Source organism: Sapajus apella, unplaced genomic scaffold, assembly GCF_009761245.1.
Source record: "Sapajus apella isolate SASKATOON/1434 unplaced genomic scaffold, GSC_monkey_1.0 scaffold36, whole genome shotgun sequence".
Lineage (NCBI taxonomy): Eukaryota > Metazoa > Chordata > Mammalia > Primates > Cebidae > Sapajus > Sapajus apella.
Window position 1 is genome coordinate 34,799,045 of NW_022436976.1, and position 11,241 is coordinate 34,810,285.

At 35.6% G+C, this 11,241-nt stretch overlaps 1 pseudogene across 1 annotated transcript; it reads left to right on the forward strand.

Moving 5' to 3' along the window:
* The first annotated feature begins 305 nt into the window (after positions 1 to 305).
* LOC116564076 lies at positions 306 to 2,284 on the forward strand (annotated as a pseudogene). The gene is made up of 2 exons (XR_004274709.1): positions 306 to 649; positions 744 to 2,284. The product of XR_004274709.1 is annotated as a zinc finger protein 98-like (transcript).
* The last annotated feature ends 8,957 nt before the right edge of the window (positions 2,285 to 11,241 follow it).

Genomic DNA, 11,241 nt, shown 5'->3' on the forward strand with positions numbered 1-11,241 from the left:
TGCCTTGGCCTCCTAAAGTGTTGGGATTACAGGCATGAGTCACTGCACACAGCCTAAATATTTTTCAATCATGTTTTCCCATAGCCTGTGTTCCATAAGAAACCATATAAAATGAACTCTTTCTTTTATTTGAGTAATGTCACTAGAAATTATTAATAGGATCCAAGCATGGTAGCTCACGCCTATAACCCAGCACATTGGGAGGCCACGACTAGAGGATCACTTGAGCTCAGGAGTTCGAGACCAACCTGGGGAACACAGTAAGATCTCATCTCTTGCTTTTTGTCTCTTGCTGCAGAGGGAGCCCCAGGTTTTGTTTTCTCTGCTCTGTGTCCTCTGCTCCTGGAGGCCCAGCCTCGCGGCCCCGTGACCTGCAGGTTTTGAGAGATCCACAGCTAAGATGCCGGGACCCCCTGGACGCCTGAAATGGGGCCGTTGACATTTAGGGATGTGGCCATCGAATTCTCTCTGGAGGAGTGGCAATGCCTGGACACTGCTCAGCAGGATTTGTATAGAAAAGTGATGTTAGAGAACTACAGAAACGTGGCCTTCTTGGGTATTGCTGTTTCTAAGCCAGACCTGATCACCTGTCTGGAGCAAGGAAAAGAGCCCTGGAATATGAAGAGATATGAGATGGTAGATGAACCCCCAGACATGGGGCTTCACCATGTTGGCCAGGCTGATCCCAACCTCCTGATCTCACCCGATCCACAACCTTCGGCCTCTTTAAAGTGCTGGGATTACAGCTACATGTTCCTATTTTGTCAAAGACCTTTGGCCAGAGCAAGACATAAAAGATTCTTTTCAACAAGTGATACTGAGAAGATATGGAAAATGTGGACCTGAGAATTTACAGTTAAGAAAAGGCTCTGCAAGTGTGGATGAGTGTAAGGTGCACAAAGAAGGTTATAATGAACTAAACCAGTGTTTGACAGCTACCCAGAGTGAAATAGTTCAATGCGATAAATATATGAAAGTCTTTCTTAAATGTTTAAATTCAAACGGACATAAGACAAGACGTACTGGAAAGAAAACTTTCAAATGTAAAAAATGTGGCAAATCATTTTGCATGCATTTATACCTAAGTCAAAATAAAAGAATTCATATTAGAGAGAATTCTTATCAATGTGAAGAATGTGGCAAAGTCTTTACACGGTCCTCACACCTTTCTAGACACACAAGAATCCATACTGGAGAGAAACCTTTTTCTAGAGAGAATTCTTATCAATGTGAAGAATGTGGCAAAGTCTTTACACGGTCCTCACACCTTTCTAGATACACAAGAATCCATACTGGAGAGAAACCTTTCAAATGTGAAGAATGTAGCAAAGTCTTTATGCGGTTCTCAGCCCTTTCTACACACAAGAGAATCCACACTGGAGAGAAACCTTTCAAATGTGAAGAATGTGGCAAAGCTTTTAAGCACTCCTCAACCCTTACTACACATAAGATGATTCATACTGGAGAGAAACCCTACAGATGTGAAGAATGTGGCAAAAGCTTCAACACATCCTCACACCTTACTGCACATAAGATAATTCATACTGGAGAGAAACCCTACAAATGTGAAGAATGTGACAAAGCTTTTAACCATTCTTCATCTCTTACTACACATAAGTTCATTCATGCTGGAGAGAAACCCTACAAATGTGAAGAATGTGACAAAGCTTTTTATCGATTCTCATTCCTTACCAAACATAAGATAATTCATACTGGAGAGAAATTCTACAAATGTGAAGAATGTGGCAAAGGCTTTTACTGGTTTTCAACCCTTACTAAACATAAGAGAATTCATACTGGAGAGAAACCCTACAAATGTGAAGAATGTGGCAAGGCCTTTAATGTGTCTTCAAACCTTACTACACATAAGATGATTCATACTGGAAAGAAACCCTACAAATGTGAAGAATGTGGCAAAGCCTTTAACTACTCCTCAAAACTTACCAAACATAAGATAATTCATACTGGAGAGAAACCTTACAAATGTGAAGAATGTGGCAAAGCTTTTAACCAATCCTCAAACCTTACTACACATAAGATAATTCATACTGGAGAGAAGTCTTACAAATGTGAAGAATGTGGCAAAGCTTTTACCCATTCCTCACACCTTACTTCACACAGGAGAATTCACACTGGAGAGAAACCCTACAAATGTGAAGAATGTGGCAAAGCTTTTAACCAATCCTCAAATCTTAGTAAACATAAGATAATTCATATTGGATAGAAGTCTTACAAATCTGAAGAATGTGATAAAGCCTTTAACCAAACCTCAACTCTTACTAAACATAGGAAAAATTATCCTTGAAGGAAACCCTACAACTGTGAAGAATGTGGAAATTCTCTCAACCAGTGCTCATAACTTACTAAACAAAATAACTCGTAGCAGAGAGAAACTCTACAAATGTAAGAATGTACTCAACTCTTAAAAAGCATTAAAAAAAATTCTGTATAGAAAAAAAAAAAAAAAAAGATCTCATCTCTTTAAAAATAAATAAGTAAATAATTTTAAAGGAAGAAATTATTAATAGACTTTTATTAGAAGAAGGAAACCATTGTATATCATGTCTGGATTTCAATTAACGCTCTCTGAACCTTATCTTCTTTGACAACAGATGGTGTATAACACAGGGCATATTTATTTGATAAATAATCAATAAAATGAGTATTTAATTATATTAAAAACAATATTGTAGGCTGGGCATGGTAGCTCATGCCTGTAATCCCAGCACTTTGGGAGGCCGACGCCGGTGGATCACCTGAGGTCAGAGTTCAAGAGCAGCCTGATCAACATAGTGAAATCCCATCTCCACTAAAAATACAAAAATTAGCCAGGTGTGGTGGCCTGCACCTGTGGTCCCAGCTACTTGGGAGGCTGAGGCAGAAGAATTGTTTGAACCTGGGAGGCAGAGGTTGCAGGGAGCCAAGATCATGCCACTGCACTATAGCCTGGGTGACAGAGTAAGACTCCATCTCAAAAGAAGAAGAAGAAAAAAAGCTTATCTTGTATAAATGTTGATAGTTTTCTAATGATTTGGTTGAGAAAAGCTAGAATAGATAGCTAACTTGTTAAGTAAGGTCATTGAGATTTTCAAAGATCTCAGCAGACTGGAATAATGGACTGACAGATTTCTAATAAGATATTTATTTCTAATAATTTCATAAGGGTAAATAATTTAAATTTATTTTCAAAAATCAATTGCACATGTAAACTATGTTTATTAGCTGTAATATGTGGAAAATATCATAGAGGCATTATTTTATAATTAATATGAATCTATATGTTTTTGCTGTCTAAAAAGTCAATATTTGTCCACATTAATAGCATTTAGAATGGTTGATTGGGGTTCCTATTAGGAAAAAATAAATTTAAAAAAGTAAAAATAGAATGAGTGGTAATGGTGCTATTCTATTGCAGTCAAAATACTTCTTAAATATGGAATTCAGTTTGAGAATGGTGCACTTTAAGAGACAGAAGAAAAATTGGAGCACGTCCAGAAACAAAAAAGTAAAAATGTGAGGAAATTCCACTGTGTACATGAAGAAATTTGGAAGGAAATAGAATATTTAGGCAAGGGTAGGGGGTGGGGAATTAGAACATAATTGGTTTCTTCGCATATTTTAAGGCAGCAGTGTTAAAGAGAAGTGAGATTAATTTTGTGTGACCTTAGAAGACAGGATAGAAACAGGGTAAAACACTCCTGCTTGGGCAACAGATGGAGATCCTACCTCTAAAAGAAATACAGTTTTTACAGGAGGCATATATCAGGAAATAAAATTGTCTGCCTTAATATGAGTTCCCTGTCACTGGAAGTATTCAAGTAAAGTCTATATGATCTCTTGTTGAAGATCTTCATGAAGAATTCAAGTATTTATGGGAGTTTTAGCTGAATATAGTATATTTCCTTAGCTTTTAGGTTTTTTGACATTTCATTCAATTAAAAATTTTCTAATATTACTATTTTCTGATACGAGTTAATTTTCTGAAGGCCTAATATTAGACGTTGAGAAGGCAGCAGAGCACATAGTTGATAAGATGATAGACTTTCAAGTGACTGAGTTTAGGTCTGGCTCTGCCACTTAGTATTAAAGCTTTGTGTAACCTTGGTCAATTAACTTGCATATTTTGGAGGCTTTATCCAGACAAAAGCAATGTGTTTCCTCATTTGTAAAATGAGGATAATGACTCCTACCTGGTGAGGTTATTATAAAGATTTAATGACTTAGTATTTGTAAAGTGCTTAGAACAGTAACAGGTATGTTGTAAGAACTATAAAAGTGTTATTAAAAAATAATGAGGGTTTTTAGTAAAGGTTTTAAGGGACTCTAGGTTTAAGACTGAACTCTATTTTATACAGTACATTTAAATGTTGAAATACATAGTTTTTATTTTGATTTCAACTTTTTGGTGCTGTTTTATTTTTAAATAACAGGGAGTATTTTTATGCCATAATTTAAAAATAATAAATCTAATAAGATCAGTGAATTAATGATCCTGTGCTATGTAATATTTAATATTTATACATTAAAAACTTATTTGCTATTATTTTCCCCTAAATTTACTCTATATTAAGTTTAAATTCCAAAGTATTTCACCCCTAACTTATTTTAAGACCTGACCTTCATCACTTTCTTTTTGCTTGCCCCAAATGCAACAATTTCCTTGTTTAACTAACTTATGCATCTGGAATTGCAACACAGAGGTCCCAAAACAGCACTTAAGAAACTATGATTTATACTTAATGTGTTACAGGTGGCTTCTTAGGAAAAATGCTTATTTCTAATGTCATTAAAATGATAAATTTCTGAATTCTCAAGTTCTGTTTCTGTTAAAAGTTTACTGTGGTTCATTTTCTTCCAAATTTTGTTTTGCATATACATTCCCAAATATTTTTGACCTTATGTTTACAAGAATGAAATTATTATTAAAATTCTAGTAGAAGTAGATGGATATTAACAAATTCAGCAATAGAATTTCCTGCTATTAAAACATCATAAGTTGTTTAGACTAATCTATGCTAGACTTTATAGCATATTCTAGAGATCATCTGGCTAAAAAATTTACATTAGATTACTATCAAAATCAAGAGGAATGTAATGGATAAGGCAATTTCAAATATAAATTACAACAAAATAAGCAACTACTATGGATTTTAACATTGAATTCTGAGATTAACTAGCAGTGAATTTATGTCCTTTGAGAATATTAACTGAGTTTCTAGTTTTTTTTTAAGTGGTTTAAAATGAAATAAATATGATAATCATGTTGTAAAAACACATTTGACTATACCTTTGCTAAGTTAATGTTTTCCATTCAAAACTACTTTAAAAATGTACATAGAAGGCCAGGTGTGGTGGCTCACGCCTATAGTCCCAGCACTTTGGGAGGCTGAGGCAGGCAGATTACGAGGTCAAGAGATCAAAACCATCCTGGCCAAAATGGTGAAACCCTGTCTCTACTAAAAACACAAAAATTAGCTGAGCGTGGTGGCCCGTGCCTGTAGTCCCAGCTACTTGGGAGGCTGAGGCAGGAGAATTGCTTGAACGCAGGAGGTGGAGGTTGCAGTGAGCCCAAATTGCACCATTGCACTCCAACCTGGGTGACAGAACAAGACTCCATCTCAAAAAAAAAAAAAAAGAAAAATGTACATAGAAGCCAAACATGATTTCTAGTAGCTTTGGTGTGTTACTGAAAACATCTATTGGTTTAAAGGAAAAAAGTGTATTGTACTACAGTAACACAACTAGGCTGAATTTTAGGTACATATTTATTTACCAATTAAATATCCATTATTTCAGTATAAAAGATAATCCTGTATAACTGTACAGGTGATATTTTAGGAAAATATATTTTTATAATTATTAAATGAAAATGATTCTTTTCAAAATTTTAACTATGATAAATGAGCTTTAAAGGGCTATGAAGACAGCCATTTCTGTATTTTCTAACATTTAATGCCATGCATGTGCTCCTGATGAATGAGGATATGAACAAGCTATACTAGCCTAATTTGCCCCAGTTTTCCATGTTCTCATGGCTAGGAAAGAGAATAGATCTACTGATTGTTGGGCCTGCCATAGACAGAATTTTCTACCCACTATTTAGGTCACTTGGCTGATAAAATGGTTTCTGGGATTACGAACAATTTTCTATATTTGAATGTCTCCCTGTAACCAAAGAAAGTAAATTTAGTACTATCTTTGCAATATTCAAGTCCATAATAATGGGGTTGTGTCTTCTGAGCCCATGGACTGTAGGAAAGCCCTAATCTGCCACTGAACATGTAGGAGAAACTCAATATAGAAACTACTAGGATTTTCCCTAATTGTTTTCTTGTTCTGACACAAAAACTCTTATTGTGCCTACTTTATGTCAGACCCTATGTTATGCATTAATAATATTTTAAAAACAAAACAAAAATGCCCGTTCTGAAGGACTTTATAATCTAGTGAGAGTCAGAAAAATAAGAAAAGCTTTTAATACAGTTTGAAAATACTATGATAGGATGCTAAAAGAATATAGCAAAAATGTGCCTAATTATGCCTGAGTTGGCTTGGGAAGATTATCTGGATAACATAATGACTGAATTAAGATGTGAAATGTTGTGGAAATTACTAGGGAAAATTTAGGGTTAAAATAAGAGGATGGTAAGTATATACATCCAAGGAAAGAAGAGCATTTGCAAAGACAAAGAGGTTTAAGAGTGTATGGTATATTATTAAAAAACACTAAATATTTTAGTATAGCCAGTAACCAGGAACCTATTGTTAGAGTGCAGAAATATTTCTGGAAAGGCAACATCCAGGTCAAGAAGTGTTTTTTGTTTGTCTGTTTGTTTATTTTTGTTTTTGTTTTTTGGTTTTTTTTTGTGAGACAGAGTCTCCCTCTGTCGCCCAGCGTAAGTGCAATGGTGCAATCTCGGCTCACTGCAACCTCTGCCGCCCAGGTTCAAGCGATTCTCCTGCCTCAGCCTCCTGAGTAGCTCGGATTACAAGCACATGCCACCACGCCCGGGTAATTTTTGTGTTTTTAGTAGAGACAGGGTTTCACCATCTTGGTCAGGCTGGTCTCAAACTCCTGACCTTGTGATCCACCCACCGTGGCCTCCCAAAGTGCTGGGATTACAGGCATGGGACATTATGCCCAGTCAAGAAGTGTTTTCAATAAAATCCTGTGATAAAAAATTTCATTCTGAATATGACACATTGTTAGACACTTTTGTGGTAGCCATACTACCATTTTTCAAGGTACTATGAGATATACATACAGCAAAGTGCATTAAGTCTAAAACTCTATGAATGGAAATATGTAAACACCACTGTAACTACCACTCCGATTAAGATATTGAACATTTCTAGCACTCCAGATTCTCTCATGCCTCTTTCTTATCTATAACTATCCCTCATCCAGACAACCATTTTTCTAACTTATATTACCATGGATTAACTTTGCCTTCTCTCATACTCTTTCTAAACTTAAAAAAATTTATTCTTTCACTCAACATAATATTCGTGAGATTGATCCATGTTAATATATTGCAATTCTAAGTGTTTTTTTCCTATTGCTGGGTAGTCTCTAGTTATATGATTTTATCAGTTCGTGCATTGTACTATTCACTGACATTTGCATTGTTTTTGTTTGTTTGCTACAATAAAATAAGAGTACTATAAAGGTTCTTTGCATATGTTGATATGTTATTTGCATTTACATATGCATTCAATTATTTCAGGTGGGTTCTTTTGGAGTGAATTGGATTCTGGGTTTATTTGATACTGCCAAAAAGTTTTCTAAAGTGGTAGTACCAATTTATACTTTCACCATCAATGTACAAGTTCTAATTAAGCTACATTTTCTTCAATACCTGGTATTCTTAATTTGTTCATTACTAGTTATTCTGGTGGGGTGTGATATCTCATTGTAGTTGTAAATTGCATTTCTCTAATGATAATGATGTGGATACATATGGACCACTTGAATATCTTCTATTAGGAGGATCTGTGTTCAATTCTTTTGCAGTTTTAATGTTTTAAAAAAATGTTTTCCTTTATCTTATTTGTAGGAATTCTGTATAAACTCAGAATACATACAAAGGTTATATGTATGTATTGTGAATATCTTCTCTGCATTGATGCCTTCCTTTTCATTCTCTTACTGCTGTTTTATTTATTTATTTTATTATTTTTTTGAGACTAAGTTTTACTCTTATTGCCTAGGCTGGAGTGCAGTGGTGCAATCTTGGCTCACTGCAACCTCTGCCTCCCAGGTTCAAGCGATTCTCCTGCCTCAGCCTCCCAAGTAGCTGAGATTACAGACATCTGCCACCATGCCTGGCTAATTTTTTGTATTTTTAGTAGAGACAGGGTTTCACCATGTTAGCCAGGCTGGTCTCAAACTCCTGACCTCGGATGATCCATCCATCTTAGCCTTCTTACTAGTGTTTTTGATGACTTAAAGCTCTTAATAAAGCTCAATTTACTAATTTTTATTTTACAGTTAGTGTTTCTTTGTATCCTGCTTAAATCTTTGCCTATAGCAAGGTCATAAAGATATACTTCTATGTTTTCCCTCCATAAACTTTATTTTTTTGTCTTCACAATTAGATTTGTGATTCATCTCAACTATTCTTATAGATGGTATGACTTAGGGGTTAAGTTTTGTTGTTTGTCTTACAGGTATTCAATTAGTCTAGCAACATTTGTTTAAAAAAATTTTTTTACTTAATTACAGTTATAACTTCATTGTAAATCAGGTGACTGTACATGTGTGAATCTATTTCTGAACTCCCTATTCTGTACCATTATTGGTCTGTATGTCTATTGTGTCAATACCACAATAATTACTCTAACTTTATAGTAAGTCTTAAAATCTTGTTCTTCAAGATTATCTTGGCTATCCAAGATCCCTTACATTTCCACATAAATTTTAGAATCAGCTTGTCAATTTCCACAAAGTTCAAACCTGGAATTTTGATTCATGTTGCATTTAATATATAGATAAAGTTGTGAAAAATTGTCATCTATTAATATTAAGGTTTTTTCCTTCATAAACATTAATTACCTCTCTTTTTATGAAGATGTTCTTTAATTTCTCCTAGCAATGTCTCATAGTTTTCAGTGTAGAGCTCTTTCACATCTTTTGTTAGATTTAATCCTAGGTAGTGGCTTTTTAAGCACTATTATCAATGGTGTTGCTTTATAAATTTCACTTTTTTGTAGCTAGTATATAGAAATATAATTAATTTTTATTTATTAACCTTGAATCCACCTACCTTGCAAAATACACTTTTTTTGTAGAATTTCTGTTATATACAATCATGTTATCTGCAATAATGTATTTTTTACTTTCTTTCCAATTTTTATACCTTGAATTTTTCTTACTGTACTGGTTGGGACTTCTAGTAAAATACTAAATAGATAGTAGTGAACACTGCTGTCATGTTTCCAAATTCAGGGGAAAGTGTTACCCCTATATCCTAGTGGTAGGCTTTGTGCAGTTCCTTTTTATCAGACTGAAAAAAAAATTTTTTTCTTAGTTTGCCAAAAGTTTTTATCAGGAATAGGTGTTAAAGTTTATCAAATGCTTCTGTTGCAGCTATTGAGACGATCTTATTGTTTTTCTTCTTATTGTGTTAATGCAGTAATTAAATTATTTGATTTTTCAAATGTTAAACCACTTTTACTTCCTGGAATAAATCTAACTTGAGCATGATATGTTATCCTTTCCACACATCACAAGGTTTAATTTGTTAATATCTTGTTCAGGATTTTGGCATCTAAATTCATGGGAGCTACTGGCCTGTAATTTTCCTTTTTTATATTGTCTTTCTCAAATGTTAGAGTTATGCTGGCTACATAAAATGAGTTGAGAAGTGTTCATTATTTCACTAAAGTCTAAAAGACTTTATCATTGATGTTCTTTCCTTAATTGTTTAGAATAATTCTGCAGGAAACCATCTAGGCATGAAATTTTCTTTGTGGAAAAGGTTTTAATTATAAATACAGGGTTGTTGTTTTTTTTAACAGATCATTCAGATTTTTTCCTTCCTTCCTACCTTCCTACCTTCCTTCCTTCCTTCCTTCCTTCCTCCCTCCCTCCCTCCCTCCACTTCTTCCCCCTCCCCTCTTTCCCTCCCTACCCCCCTCCCTTCCTTCCTCCCTTTTTTCCTGCCTTCCTTCCTTTCTCCCTCCCTCCCTCCTCCCCTCCCCATCCCCTCCTTCCTTCCTCCCTCCCTCCCTTCCCTTCCTCCCTCCCTCCCTCCTTCCTTCCCTTCTTTCCTCCTTCCTTCCTTTTTTTCTTCCCTTTTTCCTTCCTTCTTTATATACTGTGAAACTATGTTATTAGGTGCATACAAATTTAGGATTGTTTTATGTTGTTTTTTAATTGAAATGTTAATGATTATAAAATGTCTTTATATCTAGCAATACATCTGCCTTAAAGTTTACTTTTTCCCACATGAACAAAACCATGATAGGGTTTCATTTTGGTTTGGTTTTGGTTTTGGTTAGGGTTTCTTTTCTTTTCTTTTCTAAAATTGAGTTTTGCTGTTGTTACCAGGCTAGAGTGCAGTGGTATGATCTCAGCTCACTGCAACCTCTACCTCCTAGGTTCAAGCGATTCTCCTGCCTTAGCTTCCCAAGTAACTGGGACTACGGGTGTGTGCCATTATGTCTGGCTATTTTTTTTTTTTTTGTATTTTTAATAGAGACAGGGTTTTCCCATTTTGGCCAGGCTAGTCTTGAACTCCTAACCTCAGGTGATCTGCCCGCTTCGACCTCCCAAAGTGCTGGGATTACAGGCGTGAGCCACTGCACCCAGCCAGTTAGGGTTTATTTTCAGCCTTTCTCTGTTCTTATCTTTTTTTTTTTCTGAGACGGAGTCTCACTCTGTTGCCCAGGCTGGAGTGCAGTGGTGCAATCTCGGCTCACGGCAACTTCCACCTCCTGGGTTCAAGCAATGCTCCTGCCTCAGCCTCCTGAGTAGCTGAGATTATAGGCATGTGCCACCACACCTGGCTAATTTTTTGTATTTTTAGTAGAGATGGGGTTTCACTATGTTAGCCAGGATGGTCTTGATCTCCTGACCTTGTGATCCGCCTGCCTCTGCTTCCCAAAGTGTTGGGATTACAGGCATGAACCACTGTGCCTGGCCCTTTTTTTTCTTTTCTTTTCTTTCTTTTTCTTTTTTTTTTTTGAGACAGAGTTTCACCATTGTTGCCCAGGCTGGAGTGCAATGGCATGCCCTTG